The sequence below is a fragment of the Bufo bufo genome, chromosome 8 (assembly GCF_905171765.1).
Source record: "Bufo bufo chromosome 8, aBufBuf1.1, whole genome shotgun sequence".
NCBI lineage: Eukaryota > Metazoa > Chordata > Amphibia > Anura > Bufonidae > Bufo > Bufo bufo.
In genome coordinates this window covers 136,442,869-136,463,212 of record NC_053396.1, presented here as the reverse complement: position 1 = coordinate 136,463,212, position 20,344 = coordinate 136,442,869, and the positions used below count along the sequence as shown (strand labels likewise).

Genomic DNA, 20,344 nt, shown 5'->3' with positions numbered 1-20,344 from the left:
ATTTGTCTAGCAGAATACAGGTCAGTTGAGGAGCTGGTCACCACCCTGGTGCAGTTACATGGACACTGAGGGAGAAGGTGGCAGGACAGGTCAGGAGAGCAGAGTGTGGAGGGGATGGAAGCAGGACCCAGCAGCAGCTCTGCCTCTCCGGTTGCTAATGATGTGACCTAGTTTCTGCAGTAGTCGCTGCTCTGAGCTCCAGCCTCTCTCACTCCCTCTTCCCCACTCCACATCCACTGAGGCCGGGGAGGAGGAGCAGGGCAGGCTCATCTCAGCTACCAGTTACACAAGCGGCTCCGTGCTCTGCTCTGGCACAGGTGGTCGCTACTTAGCAGTGGAGCAGGTTTTGGGGGGACCCCTTCTCTCCCACCTTCAGTGCTCTAGAATTTTTTCTGTGGCTTCTCATTATTACCGGATACTTTTTGGGATACAGGATCATGATGACATGTTGAGATTGGGCTTTGTGACTTGCTGGCTGTTGGATTTAATCACTGTCCTGCTACAAGGAGTCAGGATCAGCCTGTCCCGGGGTCCTGGCATCGACTGCTGCAATTCATCCAGGGTAAGTGGACTTACTGTATGAGAGCAGTGCTTATAGAGGTTGCCCTGATAAGCTCCAGATATCTAGGGTCTGGAGAAGCAGAATTCATCTAAGAGGTCCAAAGTTTCCTGCATCAATAATGATGGCAGAGCTAGACAATACCTTCTGCCCCTGGATGTCCACCTGCAGGTCCTGCTGTGCAGCATGGGAATGTACTGCTTGGTGTGGACCACAAAAGTTGTGCTTGGCAGAAACTTTTCGGAAATATTTGACTTGAACTACTGCTGCTTTATAGAAGTCGATGGACACTATGATGGGACAGCATTGCAATATTTACTTCTATGAGCTTAAAAACAAAGTTGTGAAAAGTCGCATGACCAGTGACCTGAGTGGTGCAATGCTCATGCCATGAGTTGTCCTGTGCTTTATATCACGTGATGTTGCTTTTGCTGTTTTATATGTGTAAGATTTTCCATCGGTATTGGCATTCCCAGGCTTGGGCCCACTTCACATATGTCCGTCGATCCGGCTCAGTTTCTCTGGGGTGTGGTGCAGAAGTCGCCGGAGGGAAACTGAAGCTAGAATGGATACTGTCGTTTTTTTGTAGGTTCATTCATGTTCAGCCAGTAATAAGTTGTGATGTCAAACAGCACCAGATCTAAAAACACTGCATGCTACTTTTTGTTTTCTAGGCTGCCAAACTTTAGATGCCAGACCTTGGCACTTAGGGGGTCATTTATTAGACGCCGGTCTTAATAATCCCTACGCCAAAGTTATAAAGAGGCGCAGGCCTCTACATAACTTGGGCGCACCCAGCTTAAATTTAGACCATTTTCTACACCTAAAATAGGTGTAGAAAATGATAAAGGAGATGGGCTGGCCTGTCCCCTTTCTTAGACCTGGCGTGAGCAGGGAAAAGTTGCAGAAATATTCTTTGCGCCGCAATCTGCCAGAAAACCGGCATATATCTGACAGTAAAAGACCCCCTTAGGGCACATATATCAGTTGAATATGGCTCTGTAAAAAATGCACACCAAGCCTTATTTTACCCTCAAGTGATATCTTATGTACTTTAAGGTAGGCATGCTCAACCTGCGGCCCTCCAGCTGTAGCAAAACAGCTATCATCCTACAGCAGGGCATGGTGGGAGTTGTAGTTTTGCAACAGCTGGAGGGCCGCAGGTTGAGCATCCCTGCTTTAAGGGATGTCATGTAGTCAGTGTTATCGAGGGTCCCTTTATGCCTTGAGGCGAGTTTTTCCGTAACTTGGAATCCAACCCTGTGCATTACATTGACTCACCCAACTCAGTCACTGACCACGTGGTCTGCTTTAGTTGGGGCAACAGTGAGGTTCCTGAGATCAGCCCCAAGTGGATTTCACTCATATGTGCCTTTTTACTTAAAGATGGATTGCTCCTTTAAGTGCACTGAGTGAGCTCAATGGTTTAACTTTGTTTTAGAAAATGTGTGGTTATATATGATGTATCACTGACATACATTATAGCACCAGAAAGCTTGATTCCCTCTACATTTGGGAATTTTCCACTCCTAAACATATCAGCACTTGCCTTTTTATGCGTCTTTGATGATGAAGATGATTTTTATTTTTTTTACCTTGAAAAACACACCTCTTTTTGGACTTCATTCCTGGATCCTGGCATTGAGATAAAGATTGCTTTAATTAGTAGAGCTGGTTACAGTTTATTACTAAACAGACCGGGTAAAAAAAAAAAAAAACACAAGAAGAACACTGGAAAAGATAGTTTCAGCTGCAGCTGGTGTTGGGAAATAATTCTGTTCTACTTGGCTATGTACCTGAGTTTAATTGCGGTGCCAACAAGCCAGGTCCCATAACTGGAAAACAGAGTACAGAGGGCACATTGCGAATGCTTTGTTTTTTTCTGTTTCTAGTCAAGTGTTCTTTTATCACCATTCCTCAAGATAAAGATATCTACAATAAAATATATAGTATTAACGCTGTTTTCTGTTTTTATGTTGCATGACTAGGAAGGTTAAAGTACCAGTAGATTTCAGGATTGTTTGTATTGTGCCGAATGGATGGAAATGAAGGAAAGTTCTAGTTTCCTAGATGAAATATTAAAGATAAACTACTGGTATATTTGTTTCCCATATACAATGAGGACCATGGGAAAGTAAGCAAAGTGGATACATTGCTAATAAGGACATTTATCTAACCCAAGCCAGATTTAATAATACAGGGTGGGCCATTTATATGGATACACCTTAATAAAATGGGAATGGTTGGTGATATTAACTTCCTGTTTGTGGCACATTAGTATATGTGAGGGGGGAAACTTTTCAAGATGGGTGGTGACCATGGCGGCAATTTTGAAGTCGGCCATTTTGAATCCAACTTTTGTTGGGTCATGTGACACATCAAATTTATTGGGAATTTCACAAGAAAAACAATGGTGTGCTTGGTTTTAACGTAACTTTATTCTTTCATGAGTTATTTACTAGTTTCTGACCATTTATAAAATGTGTTCAATGTGCTGCCCATTGTGTTGGATTGTCAATGCAACCCTCTTCTCCCACTCTTCACACACTGATAGCAACACCGCAGGAGAAATGCTAGCACAGGCTTCCAGTATCCGTAGTTTCAGGTGCTGCACATCTCGTATCTTCACAGCATAGACAATTGCCTTCAGATGACCCCAAAGATAAAAGTCTAAGGGGGTCAGATCGGGAGAACTTGGGGGCCATTCAACTGGCCCATGACAACCAATCCACTTTCCAGGAAACTGTTCACCTAGGAATGCTCGGACCTGACACCCATAATGTGGTGGTGCACCATCTTGCTGGAAAAACTCAGGGAACGTGCCAGCTTCAGTGCATAAAGAGGGAAACACATCATCATGTAGCAATTTCGTGTATCCAGTGGCCTTGAGGTTTCCATTGATGAAGAATGGCCCCACTATCTTTGTACCCCAAATACCACCCCATACCATCAGTTTTTTTGTTCCAACAGTCTTGGAGGGATCTATCCAATGTGGGTTAGTGTCAGACCAATAGCGGTGGTTTTGTTTGTTAACTTCACCATTCACATAAAAGTTTGCCTCATCACTGAACAAAATCTTCTGCGTAAACTGAGGGTCCTGTTCCAATTTTTGTTTTGCCCATTCTGCAAATTCAGTGCGCTGATCTGGGTCATCCTCGTTGAGATGCTGCAGTAGCTGGAGTTTGTAAGGGTGCCATTTGTGAGTAGCTAATATCCGCCGAAGGGATGTTCGACTAATGCCACTCTCCAGTGACATGCGGCGAGTGCTACGCTGTGGGCTCTTGCTGAATGAAGCAAGGACAGCCACTGATGTTTCTTCATTAGAGACAGATTTCATGCGTCCAAAATTTGGCAAATCCAACACTGAACCAGTTTCACGAAACTTAGCAAGCAGTTTGCTAACTGTAGCATGGGAGATGGGCGTAGGGTGTCTTGCATTGAAATCTGCTGCAATGACCCGGTTACTGCGTTCACCAGACATCAACACAATTTCTATCCGCTCCTCACGTGTTAACCTCCGCGACATGTCAATGGCTGTAAACAAAGAGAAACTTGTAAATAACTCATGAAAGAATAAAGTTACGTTAAAACCAAGCACACCATTGTTTTTCTTGTGAAATTCCCAATAAGTTTGATGTGTCACATGACCCTCTTCCTATTGAAAAAACAAAAGTTGGATTCAAAATGGCCGACTTCAAAATGGCCACCATGGTCACTACCCATCTTGAAAAGTTTCCCCCCTCACATATACTAATGTGCCACAAACAGGAAGTTAATATCACCAACCATTCCCATTTTATTAAGGTGTATCCATATAAATGGCCCACCCTGTACATCACTCATATCACATCGGTTACCCATAAGATTTGTCTAAAGCGCTGAGCCCCACATTTCTTATGGACAGAACCTCATTCTATGTAGTTTTGGTTCTTTTAGATTTGTTTCAATTTCTCTTTCCCTTATGCAACTCATTCAGACTTGTCAGAAAATAATATTGATGAAGGTCAGTGCCCGCCACCAATCCATAGCAATAAAGCAATGGTGCTTCATAATGTGTCCATACTCCTTCAGCACTGGTCCAAGCTCTTTGATACAAAATAAAATGAACAGAACTGGTGGGTAACCTCAAATAAGACTTAACTTTTAATACATCATTAAAAATACCCAAAAGGAGGCGAAAAGGTCGCTGGCCACAGTACAAGACACTTATTACAAATCACTCAATGGTGGAAAAGTACAAAATTGCTATATAGTGCCAACAGACCTGAATGGGAGCAAAGGAGTTGGAGGGAAAAGGGAGACTGGGTCTCTTTCTCCTATTGATCCCTGCCTATATGTCTACACCTCCAAAGTTGTCCCTAGGTGTCCCTACGCTGCGCCATGTGACTGCCCAGTTTCGTCTGAGAAGGGAGCAAGCGAGGGAACTATGTTGGCACACTAAGGGATATACTATAAAGCCCACAATAGCAAGCAAAATACAGCTATATCCCAAAAACACACTGCCTAGGGCCAATTCATCAGGGGACTTGAATAGATGAAGTACAGCAATACAAAGTAGTCAATATACGAAGTGCATAAAGCAAAATAGTCATAAGATAAAGTGCAAACAGCAGCCAAAACTTAGCTTAGCAGCAGCGGCAGAGGCTCCATCTGATCAAACTAATGGAGTGTTTCGTCCTCATAGCACAGCCCTCTAGCTTCTTTGAAGCTGGGCTTGTGGCAGCAGCGTGTGGACACCTAGGAACAACTTTGGAGGTGTAGACATATAGGGAGGGATCAATAGGAGAAAGAGACCCAGTCTCCCTTTTCCCTCCCACTCCTTTGCTCCCGTTCAGGTCTATTGGCACTACATATAGCAATTTTGTACTTTTTTACCATTGAGTGATTTGTAATAAGTGTACTGTGGCAAGCAACCTTTTCGCCTCCTTTTGGGTATTTTTAATGATGTATTAAAAGTTAAGTCTTATTTGAGGTCACCCACCAGTTCTGTTCATTTTTTTGTATTTACAATTGGGTTCCCATTTCTTTGGTTATCAGTAGTGACCATTATACTCCCGTGGATAATTCAATATTTATACAAGCTCTTTGATACTATGAATTTCTGATCATTGAATTATGGAAATCTTTAAAGCTATTTTCACACTTGTGTTTAACTTTTCCCGTATTGAGATCCGGCAGAGGATCTCAGTATCGGAGAAAAACGCTTCCGTTTTGTCCCCATTCATTGTCAATCCAAAATGCATTCCGTTCAGTTTGGTTGTGTTCCCATACACGAGAATTTTCTGTGCGGCATGGGATGCGAGCAAAACGGCATGACCCACAATGCAAGTCAATGATGCCGGATCCATTTTCTCAGACACAATAGAAAACGGATCTGGTACCCATTGACTTTCAATGGTGTTCATGCCGGAGCCGTTATTACTATTTCAAAGATATTACAACCATATTCGTTCATAACGGATGTAGCCAGTTGTATTATCAGAAACGGAAGCATTTTTACTGATCTGTGCCAGGATCACAAGTGTGAAAGTAGCCTAACTAGTCAAAGTGGTTCTGGTGCATAATTGAGCACATCATGTTGAAAACACACTGAAACTATGCTGAAACAATAAAGTATTCATTAAATGACATTAATTTTATTTCATAATCTAACACATAAAGAGAAACTGCATATATCAATAATGCAGGTACACAGACACAAACAAGTCTAAAAACAATTAAAATAACATCAGAAAACACACTGTGCCATAATAAGGTCCAGAGAACCCACTGCCTATGTCAGAACTAGAGATGAGCGAATCGAAGCTGATGAAGTGGAATTCGATCCGAATTTCAGGAAAAATTTGATTCGCACCGAATCCGAATTTCCTCACGCTTCGTGGTAACGAATCACATTTTTTCCTAAAATGGCTGCTGCACGTGTGAGGACATGGAGCAAGGAACTCTGGGAAGGCGTGATCACCCATAATGCCATGCATGCAGCCAATCAGAAGCCAGCCAGCCCTGTGATGTCACAGCCCTATAAATAGCCTCAGCCATCTTGGATTCAGTCATTTTCCAGTGTACTTAGCGCAGGGAGAGACATCAGCAGGCGCTAGGGACAGTGCTAGAAAAAACTTCATTGTGCTAAAAAAACTATTTACAAGTGCAGGGAAAGATTGTTCAAGTGTAGGGAAAGGATAGGGAGGAATCATTCCAGAGCATTTATGTTGAACAAGGTTCAGTAAGGGAGGTTACAACTTGGGTAATAGGAACAATCCTATTACACCTTGCAGCATTGACTGGGGACCCAAATTGCCATTATAAAGCTATATGTTCTTATTATTGGGGTGTTACAGCAATTAACAGGGTTTATTACAAGGAAATATTTCTACATCTTATTTTCCCTTGTACGGTGCAGTTATATGTTCTAAAGCTTTTTGTGGCGTGTATTAGTGGCAAAAGAGAAATATATTTGCCGTTTAGCGGTGCAGATATATGTTCTAAAGCCTTTTGTGGCGTGTATTAGTGGCAAAACAAAAATATATTTGCCGTTGAGCGGTGCAGTTATATGTTCTAAAGCCTTTTGTGGCGTGTATCGTTCATCCTCTCACAGGTCTGGCCGGGGGGGCCCTCTGCACTCACCTTCCACTGTCATGGCTGCTGGGGAGGGGTGGGGGGGCAGGAGCAGTACCAGCTCCATCAGCAGCAGCCTGAGTCTAGAGTCGCTGATGAGCAGCTTTCTTCACCCGCATAGTGAAGAAACTACTGACCACCAGCAGCTAGATCTGGAGCAGGACCTGAACCTGCAGGTGGTGGCATACATGGACAGCCCCCTGCCACCCCACATTGAAGATCCACTGGACTACTGGGCAGCCAAACTGGATTTGTGGGCGCAACTTGGAGAGTTTGCCCTGGAAAATTTCTGCTCGGCCAGTATTATGGCATAAGAGCGGGTGTTTAGTGCGGCAGGGGCCATAGTTACTCCAAGAAGAACTCGCCTGTCCACCCAAAATGTGGAGAGACTGACCTTTGTCAAGATGAATCAGGCATGGATCAGCCAGGATTTCCCCCCACCAATGCCTGATGTATCATACTAGATCTTCCATGGTGCCACACCAACACTTTGACAAAAGAGACCGGTTTCTTTTGGCTACCTGCCTCAGCTAGTATTCTGATGCTGCCATTGCCTGATGCCACACATCTGATGCAAAGTGCTCCTTCTTACACCCACCATTGTCAGCGGGTACTGTTATTGCCATCCACCTCCTCACTCTGTCACCGGGTCACTCTGTGGTCTCCTCATGCTGCTGCCATCTCCACACTATGTCACCTTTTCACTCTGTGGCCTCCTGATGCTGCTGCCACCTCCACACTAGGTCACTTTGCCACTCTGTGGCCTCCTGATGCTGCTGTCATCTCCACACTCTATTACCTTGCCACTCTGTGGCTTCCTGATGCTGCTGCTGCCACCTCCACACTGTCATTGTGCCAATCTGTGGACTCCTCCTGATGCTGCTGCTGCAACCTTTACACTATCATTGTGCCACTCTGTGGCCTCCTAATGCTTCTTCCACCTCACCACTATGTTATAGGGCCACTCTGTGGACTTCTCATGCTGTTTCCACCCTCCCCACTTCATGACTGGGCCACTATTTTGCCTTTCAGCCTGGCTGACATCATCATTTATTTGACCCTTCTTCTAAACTGTCAGAAGGAAGGAAAAATGAGACGTACAACAAATCCTGTCTGTGTAGCATCTGTAAGGCCTGTATGGTCCCATCAGAATTGGCTTGTGATTTGAAAGCCAAAAGCAGGAGTGCGTACAAAACACAGAAGACATGCAAATATTGCATTCACGTGTCATCTCTGTTCTGGATCTACTCCTGTTTTTTTTGGCTTTAGCAATACTGATAGATTACTGTCCAAATGCTGACCGAATGAAGGCGGATGCTCCACAGACAGAATCCATTTTTTTGGGGTTATTGTTCTGACGGATCAGAGGAAGGGCAAAATAATCAGTGACGTCAACACAAACTTACTGCTGACACCCTCTCCACTCTGTCGGGGGGCTCTACTTGTATAAGCGTTTAATAGTGGAATCAGCTGAGAACAGTGTAAAAGGAGTGCGCTTCTCCTTGACGCTAACATCGACCTGTAAGGCTGAGTTCATAGTTGAGTTATTTGGTCAGTTTTGGCCACATGACTGCCCAAATAAGTGAAGTATGCAGTGATTCTAAGAGCGCCGCCTGTCATCTGCATGTCATACGGAGTGTTCTACAGCACTTTAAAGACTCTCTGCAGCCGTTTTTTTATGTGATTCGCCGCAAATAAATTTGGATCAAATCACATTTTTTCAGAATCAATTTTTTTTAAAATTTGCTTATCTCTAGTCAGAACATGGCCTAAGACTGAACAGCTAAATGCAGTATCAAAAACAGCTAAAAAAGCCCACAATAGAAAAACAATGATTAAAAAAAAAAAAGTAATGTAATGAATACACATAGAATAATTACCATAGTGCAAAGAACCATTATTGCCACAAAGATGCAAAAGAGGCTTTTGTCCTGCAGATAAATGAGTAAGTGGGGAGCAGAAAAAGAACTCCATCCTTATCACAATCAATACACCCTCAGGGGTGATTGAGCTTACATTATTGAGCACAACAGACTTTTAATTTTTGAGCACTCTGGTAGCCACAGCTTATGGTAACCCACTAAACAGTTCCTTCTGATGTGTTCCATTGCCTCATGTGATGGTCCTGCAGATAAATGGGTAAGTGGGGAGCAGAAAAGAACGACATGTGCATTGCTGTCAATACAGCATTCCTCAGGGGTGATTGAGCTTACATTATTGAGTACATCAGACTTTTTAAACACTCTGGTAGCCCCAACTCATGGTAATCCTCCAATAGTTCTTTCTGGTGTGTTCCATTTCCTCATGTGATAGTCCTGCAAATAAGTGGGTAAGGGAGGAGCAGAAAAGAACCCAACATGTATTGGCATCAATACGGCTTCCTCAGGGGTGATGGAGCTTACATTATTTAGCACATCAGACTTTGAATTTTTGAACACTCTGGTAGCCCCAGCTCATGGTAACCAAACAATGGTTCCTTCTGATGTGTCCCACTGCCTCATCTAAGATTCAATCTGACCCTTCACATCATAAATACATCTATTTAGTTTTCATACCAGGAAACAATGCAACCCGTAAAGCTCATCTACATAAATCACATCTATTTTTTTCTATATGGTTTGCCATTTTTTTTTGCCTTATGTTTTTCATTTAGCATGAGAATTGATTGTTCTGCGACGCCTTCTCATTCATTTATGCTGATTAAATAATTGAAAATAATGAGGAGCAAAAACACAAATGATCAGGTAATGCTTTTGTGTGGATTTTTATTCTAATCTCAAGAGCATTTTGTTCCTATTATTCCTCCCTTTTGTGAATGTATGAAGAGAGTGTCAAATTAGGATTTCAGTTGCTTCTTTATTTCTTTTGCTCATTGAATCGCTTAAGCTGTCAGAAAGATATTGTGAATCCATAAAGGACTATTTAAGGCTACAGCCTCCTTCTGAATAAGTAAAATTATTTCTGTCTATGTATTTTTATAAGTTTCCAAGGATTGACTAACATGGGCATCTACAAAGAGGTTCTCTGAAGTGGAAGAGTAAACTTACATGGCTGCATTCTATTTTCCACTTCTATCTGCTTAGCCATAAATATTGCACTAGGATATTTGCAAGACTAAGCAATAGGCCGTATCTTAACAACAAGCACTGATGATAACGGCACAGCTATAACTTTTTAATAGATGGATATTTTTCTTATTTTGTCATATGCTTTTTCATGCTGTGAGCTGCAGACTGTGAGGCCCTTGTGTGAGGTGTCGTTAAGAAAGTATGGAAGTAATGGGTATGCCTCTTAGGTATGCAGTCTCTCTGCCCATGGCTTGGCATGACGCAGCAGGGTGTAACAAGCCATTCCTAAGGTGTGCTCTTCTTACCACAAGCTAAATAACAACCCATTCCCTTTGTCAGGCGGAGAATATCTGATAGCTACACTTGCCATACTCTCTGAAAAGTATGATACAAAGTTTACTTTTGTAAATGACCACCCTCAGCTGGTGGTACACTATGGGACAGGCTGGTGCATTCATTTAGTTATTTCCACTAATATGCTTTTAGTTAGAATAATTTTTATTGAAATATCGTAAGTATACATCTATTCCATCATAAATGATATACATTACATGTGGATTATTCATTACAAGCTAATATGCTTTTAAAGGGGTTGTCCAGGGTCATAAAAGCATGGCTGCTTTCTTCCAAACATAGTGCTGTACCTGTATACAGCTCATGCCCATTCACTTCGATGGAGCTACGTTGCAATTCCACTCACTTTAATTATATTTGACCCACTAACACGTGTTGAGACATGACAAACTGATTATTTACAATTGGTCACTAGGACCAGTGATTGTCTCTGGATTGACACGTGTTATTTTAGGTATCTAAAAATTAAGATTTATTATTTATCCTTAAAATTACTGACTAGAACTAACGTGATTAAAACTATCAGCCGTGTCTGCACTGTCATTAGTAATCTTCTGAATATAGCTGTGAGGCCACTGGAGGACAACCTTCACCTTAGACTGCCTGGCTATCTCCACTATCTCCACGCAGGTTCTACCGTGCTCTGTTTGGTGCACACTGTTAGTGTCACAGTGCGCTACCTACTGATAGCGAATGCCCTCCTAGCGCTCACTATTTACTCATTGATATGTCAGAACTTGTTGCTTTGCAGGACACTAGCTGGCTAAAATGTAACATGTATCACTCTCTGCCCCCCGACATGTTTCGCCAAACACTTGGCGTCTTCAGGGGTTTGGGCAATTCCAGACACAACTCATGGACAGGTGTGGTGCTGTTTCTGGAAGAAAACAGACATGTTTTCCTGATCTGGGACACACGCTTTAAAGAGGACCCGTTATCACACCTAACATGTCTGTTTCAAAGGGGACCTAAAGCTTTGAAACTATGAAGGCCCAGCAGACCCCTTTGCACTTTCGGGTTTCATTGGCTTTGCTTAGCTTTTCTGCATGCGAGGGTACAGATCCCCTCTGCTTTCTATGAATCTGTATTCTACATGCTGGAAAAACTGAGAAGAAATGATGAAACCCAGAAGGTGCAGAACGCTTTGGGAAGAGCTGCTGCACCTTCATGGCTTCAGCAAAGATGTAGATCCCTTTTAATAAAACGACCTAAAAGTCCTGGGTAAAGGTTAATTCCAGTTCAAGTGAGGGTAACATGAATATGCAAGGCAGCTGAAGAAAACTTTCATATCCCATTGCTGCCCTACAAGACAGGCACTGAATATAATTCTAGGGGTTGTAGGAGAGGAACAGCCCAGTATAGGGTTCTAATAAAAGGAGCTACAAAATAGTTATGCATAGGGATTGCAAGTATGTACAGACATGTCAGGAGAACAGACAGGTCCTCTTTGATAATAAGAGGCACAAATTGGTACATCAAAGTCAAAACTACAGAAGAAAAGGCTATATCCTACAGGATAGTTAGCTTAGTAAAATACACCTCGTCAAATTCATTGGGGTCCAGAAACATATATTACCTGTAGTGCCTGCAGGTATGTACTAAATTGACCATGACCCAAAGGAGATATCAGTACATTGTTACCGCTCATGGAGTACTGTGTACAGTTCTGGGCTCCTGTGAACAAGACAGACATAGCAGAGCTGGAGAGGGTTCAGAGGAGGGTAACTAAAGTAATAACTGGAATGGGTGGACTACAGTACCTAAAGAGATTATCAAAATTAGGGTTATTCACTTTAGAAAAAAGACGACTGAGGGGAGATCTAATTACTATGTATAAATATATCAGGGGTCAGTACAGAGATCTATCCCATCATCTATTTATCCCCAAGACTGTGACTGTGACGAGGGGACATCCTCTGCGTCTGGAGGAAAGAAGGTTTGTACACAAACATAGAAAAGGATTCTTTACGGTAAGAGCAGTGAGACTATGGAACTCTCTGCCTGAGGAGGTGGTGATGGTGAATTCACTATAAGAATAGGGGTGTGGATGTGTTTCTTAAGTGTAAGTTCTAATGCACTCGAGTGTATTTTTAGTCTGAGTGCAATTTGCATTTTTTGCGTTTTGGATGCAGACACATTTATTTCTATGGGACCTCAAAAAATGATTTATCTGTGTGCTGTTCATCCTGTAAATTATACACCATGTCCTGTCCTTGTCTGTTTTGTGGACAAGAATAAGCAGTTTCTCCTACTGGGCTTTTGAAAAATGAGGCATGCACATGGCCAGTATTTGTATTTTCCAGATCTGCATTTTGCAAACTGCAATATACATACAGTCGTGTGCATGAGGCCTAATTAATATAACAAGCTATAGTTATGAGAATTATGGAGATTTATTCCTGGAATGTATATGTCAGGAAGTATTTTTTTTCCCCTTAAGATGAGGAAAATTGGCTTCTACCTTATGAGATTTTTCACCTTCCTCTGGATCAACCGTTGAATATGTATATCTATCTATCTATCTATCTATCTATCTATCTATCTATCTCTCTATCTATCTAATTATCTATATCAATCTATAACCTATCTATCCATATCTATCTATCTATTTTTCCATATCTATCTATAACCTATCTACACTGCCTGTCCAAAAAAAAAGTTGCCACCAAAAAGAAAAGGTCACACACTTTAATATTTCGTTGGACCGCCTTTAGCTTTGATTATGTCACACATTCGCTGTGGCATTGTTTCGATAAGCTTCTGCAATGTCACAAGATTTATTTCCATTCAATGTTGGATTCATTTTTCACCAAGATCTTGCATTGATGATGGTAGAGTCTGACTGCTGCGCAAAGCCTTCTCCAGCACATCCCAAAGATTCTCAATGGGGTTAAGGTCTGGATTCTGTGGTGGCCAATCCATGTGTGAAAATGATGTCTCATGCTCCCTGAACCACTCTTTCACAATTTGAGCCCAATAAATCCTAGCATTGTCATCTTGGAATATACCCGTTCCATCGGGGAAGAAAAAACCCATTGATGGAATAACCTGGTCATTCAGTATGTTCAGGTAGTCAGCTGACCTCATTCTTGGAGCACATATTGTTGCTGAACCTAGACCTGACCAACTGCAGCAACCCCAGATCATAGCACTGCCCCCACAGGCTTGTACAGTAGGCACTAGGCATGATGGTTGCATCACTTCATCTGCCTCTCTTCTTACCCTGATGCGCCCATCACTCTGGAACAGGGTAAATCTGGACTCATCAGACCACATGACCGTCTTCCATTGCTCCAGAGTCCAATCTTTAAGCTTCCTAGCAAATTGAAACCTTTTTTTCTGGTTTGCCTCACTGATTAGTGGTTTTCTTACGGCTACACAGCTGTTCAGTCCCAATCCCTTGAGTTCCCTTCGCATTGTGCATGTGGAAATCCTCTTACTTTCACTATTAAACATAGCCCGGAGTTCTACTGTTGTTTTTCTTCAATTTCATTTTGCCGATCACGATCATTCAGGATTTTTTCCCCGCCACATTTCTTCCTCGAATACGATGGGTCCCCACTATCCTTACAGTTTTTAATAATGCGTTGGACAGTTCTTAACCCAATTTTAGTAGTTTCTGCAATCTCTTTAGATGTTTTCTCTGCTTGATGTATGCCAATGATTTGACCCTTCAAACAGACTAAGTTCTTTTCAACGACCACGAGATGTGTCTTTCGACATGGTTGTTAAAGAAATGAGAAGCAACTCATTGCACCAGTCAGGGTTAAATAACTTATTGCCAGCTGAAAGATAATTGCCCATGCAGTAATTATCCAATAGGAGGCTCATAAATATTTGCTTAGTTAAATCCAGGGGGCGACTTTTTTTTTGGACAGGCAGTGTATATCTGTGTATCTATGTATCTCATATCTATCTACTTCATATCTGTCTATCTCATATATATCTATTATCTATCTATCTATTTTTCTGTCTCACAAAGTATGTCACTATGTTACCTAATCGAAAAGTAAATATTCCTTGGCCAACTGAACAGGTAATTATTGGAACAAACTGTTTGTTACAGATAATTGCCTGTGTGTCAGAGGAGGTGAGAACTGCTTTACATGCATCAATCATCTCCTCTGTATGGTGATGCACAATTGCTACAGCAGTCACTCATCCCCACACAGATTCATTGTTTTGGGGCAGCAGATCCCTGTTTAGACATAAGTATCTGCTGCCCAGAAATGATGATTTAGATGTCTACATCAGCGACTCTTTCACCCGATGAACGAGTGTTTTGCTTGTTCTTCAAGTGATGGGTGCTAGGAGCGAGCGAACTTAGGAATGCTTCTTCCCAATATTTGCCCCGATTCTTGGCCCATGTGAGGTTCTGGGTTAACAGGTTAAACAAACGCAGCTCCAACGTTATATATCAGTGTTATATACACAGTAAAATCCTAGTCATACAGAGAGTAATGTCTAAATGAAACGTACCTTGTGTAACATAATCAAGTGTAAGTGCATTTTAAACATGAGGAAGTTAATTATATTATTATTAAATAACCCAAAACATTTCCTGGTATTATATACTGCATTTTCTTACCTCTAATGGTATACAATTCTAAGAAAATCACTGGATATTGTTACTCATGTAGTGAACATTCTTGCAGCATGTTTGAGTATGTTACTCACAGGCAGCCATCCTTTTAGAGGTCACAAGCCGCGTTCTATTATGACTGCTCACACAGTATGGTTCTCTAATGCTGAGTGTACTGTGAGGGCCAGGAATACCAGATGTATCCATCGGGCCCTCTAGACTCAATGGATGTTAATGGAATGTCCTTTTGGCACTCACTGGCATCTATTCATCTGTCCACCATGCTGTGCTTTTATTGTCTAGGTATTGCAAATAATTGTAGGTATACTGCATGGTATGTGTTTCTTTACTGGTAGAAGCCCGTGGCATATGTTGGAGGTTTGCATCAGTGGTATACTGCAGATACAGTGTGAACAGAGTGCCAAATCTAATCATCCTAGCATTAACTACCAAGTAAAAGTAATGTTACTACCGTCTTGGTACCACTAGCACCAAGAACTACATACTGTACAGTGGACCTGAGAGCTGTTTATCACTCCTGAGCCACAACTGCTCTAAGGCTACTTAGTGACATATTTTCATACTGGGGACTATGTAATATTACGGCTGTTTAAAGGGGTTCCACAAGTTATGTAAAAATTTGACCATATGCAGGAACTGTGATAACATAACAAAAGAACCAATACTCATTTGACCCCAACGCCCCCGCCAGTGGTTCCAGCACCACTGCTTCAATGCCTCCCTCCACTCTTTATTCTTGGCAGAAGAGGTGACGTGCCCATATACACACATGACCATTGCAGCCAAATGACTGGCCAAGCGGTCTTATGCCATATATCACTGAGATCAGTAATTGGTTGCAGCTGTCACGTGTGTATACAGGAACTGCTGCAGCCAAGTAAACAATAAAGTAGGGAGGTGTAGGAGAGACAGCACTGGTAGCAGCAGGAAAGTCAAATTGGGGAGCATTGTTTTTTTTAAGGACATTTGTGATGCATTAATGGGGTTGTCTCAACTGACAATGCCTTTCTCTTTTGAAATCAGCTCAGCAATCAGAAAATCTCCGCAGACCCGGCTTCATAGACCCTCTAGCGATCAGCTGTTATTTCTAGGGGAAGCTCTAACCTAATTGGACAAATAGACAGGTGTTCGCACATTGGAATTTATAAAAAGTGGCAAACGAATTTCTGGACCTGGACAAAATTCACTAAATTGGTGCAGCATAGATGAGAATTTGGTGCAATGCTCACTTACACCTAACATATTAAAAAATAAATACAATGCCCGCCCACAGTGTCGGCCAGATGCCCACAGTGTCGGCCAGATGCCTCATAAATTTGATGAAGGCTTTTGCTTAATTTTCTACTCAAAAAAGTATCTTAAACTGTTACATTGTCACCTGAACTATCATTAGTCCTGCTACCATGGTGGAACCAATTAACCAGTAAATTTTAAGTTTCTATGGTAAAGTACTTAGATTTTGTAACTATTAATTGTATAATATTTTAATATCTATTACTTTACTTTTTGGTTTTATTAATATTATATTTGTGTGGTCAGTGATGATGTTTCCATCCATAATTTTGCTGCTCATGCTCATCCACTATTACCTGAACACTTCCAAGACAAATTCTTTTCTCCAGTGTATTGGCTCTTCATATAATGTGTCTAATACATTTCAGACTGGCCATTTTTGTAGAAGTAGAAAGTTTTTGTTTGCTTTTCTTACCGTCCATGGTATTTTCCAAAGTTGTAGCCAAAGGCATCAATCTCATTCCTGGTTTTATTTTACTTGGCCTTATTTTACTTTCTGCCAGACCTGCAAAGGGAAGCTTACTTACCTGCTTCCCGGCGCTGGTTCCCTGCCCCTTATCCTGCAGGCGTGCGATGCTCCACTGACCTCCATCGATGTCAACATCCAGTTCAACATCGCCGCGACCAGTGATTGGCTGCGGTAATGTCAGACTGGATGTTGACATTGATGGAGCCCAGCGGAGCATAGAAGGCCTGCAGGAGAAGGAGCAGGGAACCGGCACAGGGAAGCAGGTAAGTAATCTTTCTTTTGCAGGTCTGGCAGAATGGGGGATTTGCCAGTACCAACCCCCGTTCTTGCACAACCTCATAAAATACACATTTACCTTGTCTTCCATATTGTAAACCTGAACCACACAGGTTCTTTAAATCAGAGACACGGAGACAGAGAGTAAGAGCAAGCTACAAATGTCAAGACAAAAATAACATCAAAATCTTCCTACAAAAAAAAGTTGGTATCATTATTCCCTTGTAACCGTGAGTGACCAGGTCAAGCCCCTTTTTAAGGGAATGTGTCAAGGAGAACAACTTAACTAGATGCTGAAGGATGTTTTCCCAGGAGGAAAGAGGACCAGGTCCTGGTCTTTGGTATTAGTCATGCACAGTGTTGGACTGGGGTGCTTTGGGCCCATCAGGCGAGATTATTCTCAGGGCCAAACCCCTATATCATCAATAGACTTAAATAGGTTTTAAATCAAATAAAAAAAGACCCTAGAGGGAAGCAGAATTTTTCTCTTGGACTTTTGAAGCTTCAGAGCCTGGACCCACTGGAGGATACAGATCTTCTGTTACCCTGGTGTGCCAGGCCAACCCTGGTTATGCAGAAGACTCCTTGCATCAATCCTGCTAAAGGGATAAACACGCTAGACCAAAATAAGGACACCTTACACAATTGACATTTACTTGTATACTCTAGACCAGGGCAAGCACCAGACATGGGAGTTGGCACTAATAAGTGAGGAGAGAGCATATGAGCTGATGTAATGTGCAGTGCAGTTTCCTCCAGTGACAGATCCTCTTTAATAGAAATCATGTTGCAGTCATGTGTATTAGGGAGGGTTAAGTGAACGTGCTCTGGGGAAATAAATTTAACATCTTGCATGTCAACTAAAATAAGACTGTTTCAAAAAAGAAAAGAAAAAAAAAAACCTGACCGAATTGTCTACTTTTAGACTCTAAGGCGTACATCGTGTAATTCTCATTCTTTGAGCCGAAATATGAAGCTGTCAAAGTGAAGGGCAATGAAAGTTTACACAGCGTGAGAGTCTCTATTTGCATCAAAGGCATAAACCATAAGACATTATGGCTTCATAAAAATCATTTGTAGCCCGTTATATAAACTGAGACAACCTTTTCTGTATCATGTGATACAATATTCTGTGTAGGATAGGATTACCTGGGCGCTTGATCCCGGCTCGAGAAATGTCTCTCTCTTTGTATTCACGTCTATGAGCAACGAGAGCCCTTTCTTTTTCGCTATGGAATCATTGAGAGTCGTAACCGTGTTTTTGATTTTTTTTTTTTATAATTTCTGTGACTAATTAGGCATAGTTTCTCTTTTAGATCTGTGAGTTTATTAGGTGAAACTATTAAGAACGTCCTGACCTGGTTTATGTCAGTCAGTTGCACAACAGCTTACAGACACAAGTACTGTATGACCTTATGTAGCCGGACTCCATGACTATGTGATGATTTGTCATTTCACATGAACCCTAAGGAAACATTGTATAAATAATAGAGCATTCGATGGTTATGATGTTGTATATCACTGAATACAACTATTACCTGGTTTTGACAATCGTAGACCATTAATGGGTTTTCTATTGAGAGTCGTCCCCTTCCATATTGATTCTGCTGTGTCGATCAGCTCTTGCTCCTGGCACCTCATGACAAACATCTGATTTTGTGGGGGTAGCCTCCTATGGCCAAACATGTTGGTGGATGGGGAAATATTGTGGTATGATATTGCGGCCATTCAGATGTAATGCATGGACGACTTGGGAGGCTAGAACTCGTAGAGAGTGAAACTCTGTTATGCCTTTTCAATGGGAACAGGAGACCCCCTTCTATGATGTACATATGCCATATGGGGACACGTGGACAGGAGTTGTTGCATGACGTGTATAATAATTTGTAATCGTAATTTTAATATTAATTCAGGGAGGTATGATTTCCATGCAGATGACTATGCAGTGCACCAAAAATGGAATTTAGGCATATTCATTGATTCTCTTTGAAAACTGCTCAGTTGGGAGAAGTTGTTAGCATGTTACCAAAGATGCTTACTGGAGTTTATTGGTAAAAATACACTCAATGACAAAAAATACCCCACAAAGAAGGAGTTGTTGGAATTGAATTAAACTTTATATGTGTAAATGTGATGATGAGATATGTAAGTGATTACAATATTAGAGCAAAAGGATACTTTTATTGGAAAACTGTACAATTGAAAGGAGCTACTACTACCTTGTTGGGCTGCCTCTATCCTGGATAAAGGATGAGGTACGATTGGGCATCGATGTATACAGGTTCAATATGGTATCCTTCGACAAATTTGCCCACAGATGTTGCAGCTGGGCCTGTAGATCCTGCACACTCATAGGTTGCAAAAGCTGGCATCCCAGGTGGCCGCATAAATTCTTGATTGGCAATAAATCTAGTGACCAGGCAGGCCAAGGAAGTGTTGCAACTGGTGGAAACATTCCTTGGAGACCCTCGCTGTGTGTGGGCGAGCATTATCCTGCTGAAAATAAAAACAGTTGGCAGACCTGCCATGAGAGGCAACATATGTGGCTGCAGGAAGTCCTGCACATATCGCTTAGCTGTTAGTGTCCCTCGTATTACTAATAGGGGTGACCAAGTGTAGTATGCGATGGTTCCCAAGATCATCACACCAGCAGTTGGGGCAGCGTGTCGCTCCATAGCAAATGCAGAGTTGAAGAGCTCACTACGAACCCGACCATTGTCAGATTCCAAACAGAACCTGTATTTGTTGCTAAAGACGATATGGTTCCAGTCTGTAGCAATCCAGGTTTCTAATTCACGACACCACTGAAAAGGAAGGCGACAGTGGAAAGCTGTCAGCGGCAGGACATGTAATGGAAAGTGTGACACCAAATTTCCTTCTACTAAGCACCTGGAAATCTTTGGGGCCAGTGTTTGGATGGTGGACAATGAAACTGTGAAGGCTCATTGCTCTTGTCGGCAGATCAAACAATCCTCTCTAATGGTGGCCTGTCTGGGCCATCCGGAGCCAGTTTGCTGTGTTAGTAGTGTGCCCTCACGTAACAACTTCTCCCAATAGCTCCTAACAGCTAGCTCAGAAGAACATAGATAGCAGGCAATTCATAGTGT

The 20,344-nt window shown here is 42.0% G+C and overlaps 1 protein-coding gene across 1 annotated transcript in view; it reads left to right on the top strand.

The window, feature by feature from the left end:
* The first annotated feature begins 250 nt into the window (after positions 1-250).
* The window catches only part of LOC120978010 (neuronal PAS domain-containing protein 2-like), a 215,026-nt gene continuing 194,932 nt past the window's right edge, over positions 251-20,344 (top strand). Inside the window, exon 1 of the mRNA XM_040406244.1 lies at positions 251-562. The gene's annotated coding sequence lies outside the window, so the exon portion shown is untranslated. The remainder of the gene's footprint in view (positions 563-20,344) is intronic.